Source organism: Silene latifolia, chromosome 11 (genome assembly GCF_048544455.1).
Source record: "Silene latifolia isolate original U9 population chromosome 11, ASM4854445v1, whole genome shotgun sequence".
Taxonomy (NCBI): Eukaryota; Viridiplantae; Streptophyta; class Magnoliopsida; order Caryophyllales; family Caryophyllaceae; genus Silene; species Silene latifolia.
The window spans coordinates 118,388,300-118,398,899 of record NC_133536.1 but is presented as its reverse complement, the minus strand read 5'-3'; positions in this window follow the sequence as shown (position 1 = coordinate 118,398,899).

The following is a 10,600-nucleotide window of genomic DNA, read 5'->3' as shown; positions in this document are numbered from 1 at the left end:
ATAAAAATGCATCAACTATAAATTAAACAGTCAAGACATAATTCCTTAATTATGTAGAGTAATTTATCCAAACCACCTATTTAAATGATCAAATTATGTGACAATTCCTCAATTACTCACAATAATTCCAATCTTAATATATATTAATCTTGTAATATGAATTAATCCAACATTATTTTAAACCTCTTTAAAGTAATTAGGTATCTTAAATTTTGTGAACTTTTTCACAACAAATAATTATACATTATTAAGAATAATGTATAAAAATCATTGGCCAAAACAAAAAAACAGAATTTTTTTTAAATGCCCACGGCAATATACCTAAAAACGAAAAAAAAAAAAAAAATCTTTTGTTCTCGGCATTTGCAAAAAAAACAGCCCTGTTTTTTTTCTTGCTCACGGCTTTCAGCAAAAAAAAAAAACAGCTTTTTTTTTCTGGTGCTTTCGGCATATTGCAAAATTCCCAAAAACTGTGTTTTTTTTTCTCTCGGCATTCATGCCCTAAAAAGAAAAACAAAGGTTTTTTTTATATGAACAAATTTGTTTAAAGTTGCTACTAGAACGAGATTGGCATAATCATCAACATTTAAATTAATGAATCATGATTCTTAAACAACAATTTAATCTCATGTATGCCAAAACTATATAGCAAAAACAAATGAACATCATATATCAAAACAATTTCCATTTACATTTTAATTTAATTCTAATTAAATTAAAACATCTACAAATTTATCATATTATCATCTTAACCTATTAAAACAATAATATGAATAAATCTAAATGGAAACAAAACACTAAAACAAAAATTGGCTCGGTAAAAAAAAAATTTCATTCGGCAAAAAAAAAAATTATTCGGCCGAATAGAATTTTTTTCTCTTTAAATTTTTTGCTTAAATTCATTTATGAAAATCATATAAAATAATTTCGTGGCCTATGCTCTGATACCACTTGTGGGAAATATCGGTATACTTCCTCTAGAAAAATTCGGATTATAACGAAATTATAGTTATGAAAAACGAGTCATAAATGAAATTGCATAAACAAAATAGAAGAGATTAAGAATCAACCTTTAGTCCTAGCAATTTGGCCTAAGAACAATATCGAAATCGATATTCTCCTAATCGTTGCACCCAAAATGCTTTGAGAAATGCCCCTCAATTTGCTAGAATGAGATCCCCAATTTTTTTGTGAATTTTAGGGTTTTGTGTGATGATGAGAATTAGGTCAAAAATTTAGTGAGTAAAATGATCTCCCTTCTACCTATTATAACCGAAATAGGAGAAGAAAAAGGGGAGATATTTTTTCTTCCTTTTTTTCTTGTTTGACCAAGTGAAACCCCAAATAAGGAGAGAAATCTCCTTATTTTTGGTTGGTTTTACATTGCATAAAATGCGTATATTTTATCAATTGTCATTTATTTCGTCACGTAATTAATAAGTCCACACACAACAGCTTGTAGTCGATTTATTAATACCGGTCTGTAATAATTATGACAATCTCGTATAATATATACTTTAACTAAAAATATCGCATATTTATAATTTGCTAATTAAATATAACCGATTACGTTTAATTACGAATTAACATCTTAATTCGTTCAAGCTAACATTATATACATTAATTAAATATAACTGTTTATATGCAATTTACGAATTAACAGTTAATTCGTCTCAGCTAATATTATTTAATTGTATTAAATAATCGTCTCATCATCACATTGACTAACTGTTTAGTCAAATACATGGACTAACCTTTTAGTCATATAAGGCATCAATGTGATTATATTTTCATATAATCACATCTCTCAAACACATCCTTTAGGTGTGACTTTTAGGGACCAGTTGATCACCGCCATCAGTATGATAATAACGTCAAACTTCTAGCAAGCCAACCGTTATTAAGTAATCGTTAACCAACTGATAAAATACTAAGTATACCCTTGTGAACCTATAAGAGATTTATATATGTTATCACACTAACTGTGGAGGACAGAAGCTCCAACATTAAGTACGAAGAGTGTGCAATCTCTATGCACAGTTATGTGTTTAATGAGGTTTGGAGATGAGGTAGGTAAGATGGGGATACATGTGGTTCGAAAGGGGGATAGTAGGGGAGACTTGATAGTGGAACCGGATCTTTATGATGATATTTGCAGGAAGCAGGTCCTTGATTCTAAGATTCAGGAGTGGAGGGCTGCATTAGAGAAAGGGACAGTGCCTCGGTTCTCTATTCATTTTGATGGGAGTGTTCGGTTTGATGGGAGATGGTGTGTGCCTAAGGATGAAGAGTTGAGAAAGACAATCATGATAGAGGCTCATTGCACTCCGTATTCAGTGCATCCGGGTGGTGACAAGCTTTATAGGGATCTTAAGAAGACTTTTTGGTGGCCTGGGATGAAAAGGGAGACAGCTGAGTTTGTGGCTAGGTGTTTGACATGTCAGAGAGACAAAGGGGAGTAGCGAATACCACAAGGTAAGATTCAGTCTCTCGAGATACCTGAGTGGAAATGGTAATATATCTCCATGGATTTCATAGTGGGTTTATCGAGGAGCCAGCAAGGTAATAACATGATATGGGTTATCGTTGACCATTTGACTAAGTCAGCGCATTTTATTCCTCTGAAAGATACGTGGAGTAAGGTGCAGTTGGCAAATGGCTACATGAAGAATGTAGTGAGGTTACATGGGGTGCCAAAGGACGTTGTGTCAGATTGGGATGCGAGGTTCATTTATCGATTTTGCCAAGAGATGTAGGAGTTGATGGGAACTACCTTGAAGATGAGAACTGCGTTTCATCCTGCGACAGATGGACAGACAGAGAGAACAATCAAGACTTTGGAATATATGTTAAGGGCTTGTGTGATGGAGTTTGGTGATAGTTGGGAAGATAGGTTGGATTTGATTGAATTTTCTTACAACAACAGCTACCATACGAGTATTGGATGGTTCTGTTTGAGGCTTTGTATGGAAGGAGGTATAGGAGTCCGATTTGCTGGGATGATAGTGCTGAGGCAGTGGTTTTAGGACCACAGATGGTACAGAAGATGATAGAACAAGTGAAAGTGATTCGCCAAAAGATGAAAGCGGCTCAGGATCGATAAAAGAGTTATGCGGACTTACTTCGTCGGGACATCGAGTTTCAGGATGGGGATAAGGTTCTTTTGAAAGTGTCACCTATGCGTGGGATAATGCGGTTCGGTAAGAAAGGGAAGTTAAGCCAAACGTTCATTGGTCCGTAAGAGATTTTGGATCGTGTAGGAGAGGTTGCTTATCGGTTAGCTCTACCGCTATCTTTAGATCGTGTACATAATGTGTTTCACGTGTCTCAGTTACGGAAGTATGTGAGTGACCCCTCCCATGTGTTAGAGGTGGAGAACATCGAGTTGGATGAATCCTTGTCTTATCTAGAGGTGCCAAAAGAGATCCTTGATCCCAAGTTTCGCAAAACTAGATCTCGGGAAACAGTGTTGCTCAAGGTTTTATGGTCCAATCAAAATGTTGAGGAAGCAACGTGGGAGGCGGAAGAGGTTATGAAGAAGCGGTATCCGTCTCTTTTTGATCAGGTATGTGTCGTTACGGGGACGTAACCATGTTTATTTTAGGGAGGTAGGAGATGATCGCATAAGGTTTTGGTATGGTTTTATGTCGGTTTTGGTACAGTTAGTGGTTGTTTTTAGTCGGTATAAGTTGTGTTTGGGTTTGGGTTTTGATTTTTCATTGTGTTGTTGTGTAGTAGTTGAGTTAGTAAGTGTGTTTTTGAGTATGGGTTTGAATTTAGGGGACGAAGTTCATTTTTAAGGAGGGAAGACTGTAATACCTCAGATTTATAAGTTGTTGGGTACTCTATCGAGTAAGTTAGTTTTGCGTTCTAGACAGTGTTCTGCCTAATGGATACCCGATCGAGTAAGGGCAACTCGATCGAGTAGGCGGTACTCGATCGAGTACCTCAGTTACTCGATCGAGTAAGTTGGTTTTTACGGGTTTTTGGCCGGGTTTGATAGCAACGCGTGAAATGATATATAAAGTACTTTTCACCAGTTTCTGTTACTTTTACTTTTTCTAAAACATTTACTAGAGAAAACAAACAACGTTGAATCCTCTCTCGCATTGCTATCAAATCCAAAGGGCTAGAGTCGTCGGATTGCAGAGTTCTTTATACCGTTGAGACCGTCGCATTGTGGGTAAGATCCTAGTATAGTTTTTATATTAATTCGTTTGTTTTGGTTAAACCCTAATTGGATAATTTGGGAGTGTTTGGGAGTATTGTTGATGATGGTTTGTAATTGTACGATTATATGTTGATAGGAGGTGATTTCATAGAGGAACGCTTTTGATCCATTGCTTGTGTCGATTTGTGGTGATTGCATTCCAGGTAGGGTTTCCCTACTCAGTTATTGTATATATGATGTTAAGATGGTTGTTGGTTGTTGGCATGTGATTATAACATAATTGATTTTGGTATTGTTGATATTGTAACTGGTTGTTATTGATTGTCTGTGGTTCGCGAGGTGCGCCTGTAACACTACGGATTTTATAGGCTAGTACTCGGCCGAGTATGGCCTACTCGGTCGAGTAAAGTGTGTTGGGTATTCTGTTTGGCTTCTGCCCAGGAATACTCGGCCGAGTATGGGTAATACTCGACCGAGTAGAGGATACTCGGCCGAGTATACCCTATACTCGACCGAGTATCCGCCCGACGGTATTATTTCCGCGGGTTTGATTTAAATGATTAGAGGTTATATCGTTAAATCGGTTTCAAAAGTCATTTCTCCCCAAAAACATAAACTACGTTCATTCTCCTCTAATCATCTTCATCAATTCCAAGTCAATGGTCGTCGATTGTGGGTTCTAGCATCTCATTCCGTGTCAATCGCCGTAGTAAGTGTCTTATCCTTGTTCATCTATTGTCATTCTTATAAGTTAACAAACCCTAATTTGGTTAATTTGGGAGTCTAGGGTTCTGGTCATCATATGTTGTTGATTGTTGATTATCGTTGTTGTAGGTGATGATGTGTTACTAGTTGTGCATTTGTATGATTGATTACAGCGTAGCGGATTGCGAAAAGGTAGGGTTTCCCTACTCAGTTCTTGTGTAATTGATTTGAGATATTTGTTGTATTGTGTATGATTGTTGTCTGCTGATCATCGGATTGTTGGTGTTGTGGTGACGGTGGTGATGTGGTTGTGTTGTGACGGTGGTGGTATTGTGACAAATTTGTGTTGCTTTGTGGTATGTGTGATTGTGGTGGAGTCACTTGCGGGAGTGGCTTCACACCCTAGTTCGCCCTCCGTGGAACCCGTCACGGGAGGGGATGTGCACATTAAGGGACAGGGATTGTTAGTCGCTCGTTGATGAGCTGGACTAGGTGGGGATGGGCTGCGGTCACCCACTGGCGGCGAGGATTACCTGTTGCGATGGGTAATCTGGCAGGGCTATACACTTCGGTTTATAGCCGATTAATGTGTGAAATCGGGAGACCGGGGATGGAGGATGATCAGCCGGTTACGCTATTTGTTTGTCTTATTTGAATTATGCGGTAACTGACCCCGTGTTGTTGTTTTGTAAAACCTGCGGTGATCCATTCGGGGATGGTGAGCAGATATGACAGGTAATGCAGATGTTTAGTTATGGGACAGATATGGGGAGACATCACTTCGAGTCTAGTTTCCGCCGTTACGAGTTTAGCCGGCAATGATTTCAGTTGTATTTAAGTACTTACCCTTTTAGTTTGAGTTGGTTTGAGATAATGTATTCGCTAACTCTTTATACTTTATATAAATGTTGTTTGAAAATTGTAACTTTGATATACTAACCTCGGGAAACCGAGATGGTAACAGTCTTTCATGCTAGGGTAGTCCTTGGTAAGGTACCTTGGTATGAGGGGGTGTTACAAAGTGGTATCAGAGCCGACGATTCCGGCACCTAAAACAAATGAACCCAATGAACTTAGGGAGTCCAAATAAAATGAACCCGGGGAGAGTTGTTTGGAGCTGCCGCAAAGACTTGGGAGACGTCCCGAAGTCGCATTAAGGCCCTTACGATCTCAAGCCGGTCACATGGGGGAAAACTGTTGTATGTTTGAGTCATGTGAGTTTGATATCTATAGTTTGAATCTTGTGCCTGGTTGGATGAAATGATGAAAGAAGTGGAATGAGATAGTTGTTGAAAGATGCATCGAGGATTGTTGATGTCAAACTTTGAGAATGAATATGTTGGCATGTTAAGTGTTGGAACATGGTAAAATATGAAAGGTGAATTGTGAAATTGTATCTGGTTGATATTGAGCATGAAGAATGTGATCATGTTACCTGTTTAATACAATGTTGAACATGAAGTATGGTAGTGGTACATGTGCATGTGAACATGATGATTTTAATGCTTGATTGTTGGTAGAAGCATGTGATTAAGATCATGCGTCTATATATGTGAATGTCGTGTTTAATTTTAATGTGAGTATGATAAAAGTGCCTCTATGTACTGGTTTCTTGAAGTATTGAATTGTTATTGTTGCCTTATGTATGTTCAAGTTGTTTTGGCTTAGGAAACTTAATTTGTAGAAAGAACGATTACGGAAGGGTTGTTTTAAAACCGTCATAAGTATAGTTCTAGAAATGATATTGCTGTGATTCCAAGTTGAGGTGATAGCTTGTCTTCTTAAGATTCTAACGATAGGTCACACGCCCAAAACGACCTAGTAACGAGGGAGATATGACTGTTTTACGAAAACTGGTCGGTGCTGAGAACTGCGCCGATACTCGACCGAGTAGTCCCTACTCGGCCGAGTATCTTTTATATTTGACCGAGTATTCCATATTCGGCCGAGTAATCTCTCTGTGATAATACTGTTTAGCGTCTGGAGTCGTGAACTCGGCCGAGTAGTCTCATACTCGACCGAGTAAGGTCTACTCGACCGAGTATTCCCAATACTCGACCGAATAATCCTTCTGCGACAATTGAGTTTGCTTCTGGAGTCGAAAACTCGACCGAGTAATATAGTTACTCGACCGAGTACCTTGTACTCGACCTAGTATGTTATGTACTCGACCGAGTACCTCATTGGATGGCCACTTTGAGTCGGTGGCTATGTTCTTACTTTTGTTTTGAGTCGGTGGCTATGTTCTTACTTTTGTTTTGAGCCGGTGGCTATGTTTTTACATTGTTTTGAGTCGTAGGGTATATACACATGTATGTTTTGAGTCTTAACACATTCTTTTATATGTGAGACGGTCTTGATACGTAAGTTACCAAATACTATGATAGGGAGAATGTCGGCTTATGAGGGACATGTGTTGGATAAGGAAGACATGTGAGAGATAATGGAAAAAGAAAAAGGAAGAATGTGAGCTAATTGAGGCAAAGAACATGTTTTGTGAGATATGATGAGTGATATAGTCGTGTGTTGAGTAGTATAAAAGTAAGTGTATATGGGCAAGGGTGATGTAAGTGTAAAGAAGCATGAGAATGAAAGATTGAGATAAGGGACACGAATAGTGGCATATTTGGATGTGTATGGATTTATGGAGGAAGACAGCTAGGATAGAGTTGCTTAAGGATATATGTAATGGAAGGTTGTTGTAAGAAGATAGGAAAGAGAGGTATATAGTGAACTTAAAGGAAGTTATGTCGCGATGTGGATTTGTAGATAGTGGCTAAGTTTGGGAAGTTGGAATATCAAAGGAGTGAGCCTAGTGTGTAATTCTTTGGACAAACGGTATGAAGTGAATTTTGGTTTCTAGATATGCGAAAGGGAGATACGACTAATTGAAGAGTAATTGTTAGTGTGCGGACTTGATGGTGACAAGGGTGAGTGTGAAGCAAGATGAGAGATGATAAACGATAAGAAGAATGATAAGATATTGAGATGAATTAATGGAATTAGAGTTGTGGAGCTATGGAAAATAAACAAATGACTAAAGAGTTAGGTAGAAAGAGAAAGGAGATGACTTATTAATTGGCATTATTGAGTAAAAGGAGGGAAAGAGGGATGGAAATAAGTTGAGAGAACGTTGACCGGAGTTAAGGAGCATGAAGGTAGGAAATGTACGATATGTACGATATCCCCACTAGAGGGTGTGAGTTAATGGTTATATAGGAGAGCAGGACGACGTGTTAGCCGTGAGTTTCGAGATATTAAGGGAATAAGGAGCTTGTAGAGTGTTTGCACGATCTGAGATTTTGGTGGAGAGTTAGGTAACGATATGATAAAGGATAGAATTGGGAATAATGTTGAGGTAAATCTTGTTGATGGATTGGATGTTCGTTATTTAGGATGATAACCAAAGAGAGAAAACTGATTGTGATATTACGAAGTGATAGTAAGAGAGTGGTCACATGAAGGATGTTGGTGCCATAGTATTGTCACTAGTGGTTGAGGATGATGTTACTTTAGGGAAGTTAGTTGTTTTAATGAGGTTGATTTTGTGGAGGTGATTAGTATGTTTGGTTGTGAGGGAGTATAAGATGTGGATATGTGAGGTATTCGCTCGAAGTTGGGTACTGATGTTATGGCTACAATTGTCGGAGGGGTGATAATTGTGGGTATGAGAGGATATGTTATGAAAGGCACCTGGGTTAAATCCGGATGAGAGGTATTCATTGTCAAGTGGTAACTTACGTGATCAGGATTGACTAGTTGGATGTGATTATGGGTATATAAATGTTTGTGTGAGGTTGTGAGCTCACGAGAAGCGGTATGGTGTGATAGTTAAATGTTGTTATCTGAATGTTCTATAATATATGTTGGATCCGGTAATTTAATGGAATGATGATCAAAAGTGATAGTTTGGGTGGTCTGACATGACTGGTTATACTTGCATGAGTATTCATGATATATGTTTATTCCATGAAAAAGTATGGATGGTATGCATGAGATTCTTGTTTATTTATTCCGTATGATATATGGTGTTGTGATCTAGTAAAGCAGTCTTGAGTAAGTTTTTCTTGTCCGAGATGTTATATTGAGTCAGTGTTTATGGGATTGTGTATGTTGTGATGTCTATCGGTGTAGTTGTGGTGCCTCGGGTGGTGATCCGGGCACGGTACTTAGTGTTGTGATGTGGGTATTTTCGCATCTGCGGTCTACTGTTGGTGGCGGTGTTGCGATGCCGTCATCGGTTGTGGTGGAGTAGGCGAGATGATTATGATACGAGTTTTCGAAAGTGCATACTAGTTAAACATAGATTGTTGTTTTGTTTGATCTTTGTTCCTTGTGAGTTTTGGTTGAACATGTAGATTTGTTTTGTTTGTTGTTGTTTCTTACAGTTTCGGTTTGGGAATGAGGGTAGAGTATGATATGAAAGAGAGTTGTATATGTTTTCGTTGTTGTCATGGTATAGTGATATCCTGTTGATGGGACTCAGTAGTGAGAGGTTGTTGGAGTGCTTGTGATCTTGTTTTAGATGAGGCATTGGTGGGCATAGTTGTAGCAAGAGTTTGTGGAGCATGTGTGGTGTTGAACTGGAACTACAAGTGGTTTAGCACCTTTCCTTGGGAGAGGGAGTACGGAGTTTTAGGACTTAGTATCATGTTAAGTCAAGGGTGAGTTTTGTGGTAATAGAAGTGATGAACTTGAAAAGCTGATGTGAGTGTGTAACAATTGTGGCTTGTGAGTTTAGATCGTGAAGATGAGCGTATAAGTATATAGAAGTATGTCGTTTGGTGGTAATGTAGAAGAGATGGAGTAGTGGTTATACTGAGGATTTTATGATATATGTTATGGGAGTACCGAATAATTGAGGCACGAGAACTGTTAAAGAAAGAGAGTCCTGGTCATAGGAATGGTTGTAGGTGTTGGGGTTATAGTGGATGATCATTGACATGCGGTGGTAATGAGGTTTATGGGAGGCATAGCAAAGGACCTAGTATTAGCAAGTTACGAGGGCGTAACATTTATCTTAAGAGGAGTAGAATGCGACAAGAGAGTTTGATGGTCATACGGGTTGCGATTGCAAGTGTGGGTGTTGGTACGAAATAAGAATGGATTTGTGTGATTGCCGATTTTATTACAGGTAATGGCAGTGCTCGTAGTAGTATGATGTCTATGAGTGAGAGTAACGGATTTTGTGAGGATGTTTATATGTGTGAGTAAACTTCGAGGACGAAGTTCGTTTTAAGGATGGTAGAATGTAACATTCTGTTTTGATGGTTGATCTTATTTTGTGGATTATCTTGGTATTGAGTTGCTAGTGAGTGTTATGGAAGTGAGATAAGGTTGGCAACATTATTTTATGGTTATTCGATAATATTATGGAGTCTATATCGAGAGGATAGGTTATCTAGTAAGCGTGGTTGGCGGAGTTAGTGTTAGGTGTTCATGTTTTATAGGTTGGGTTGGAACTTCGGGGACGAAGTTCTTTTTAAGGGGGGAAGATTGTAACACTACGGATTTTATAGGCTAGTACTCGACCGAGTATGGCCTACTCGGTCGAGTAAAGTGTGTTGGGTATTCTGTTTGGCTTCTGCCCAGGAATACTCGGCCGAGTATGGGTAATACTCGACCGAGTAGAGGATACTCGGCCGAGTATACCCTATACTCGACCGAGTATCCGGCCTGACGGGTATTATTTCCGCGGGTTTGATTTAAATTATTAGAGGTTAT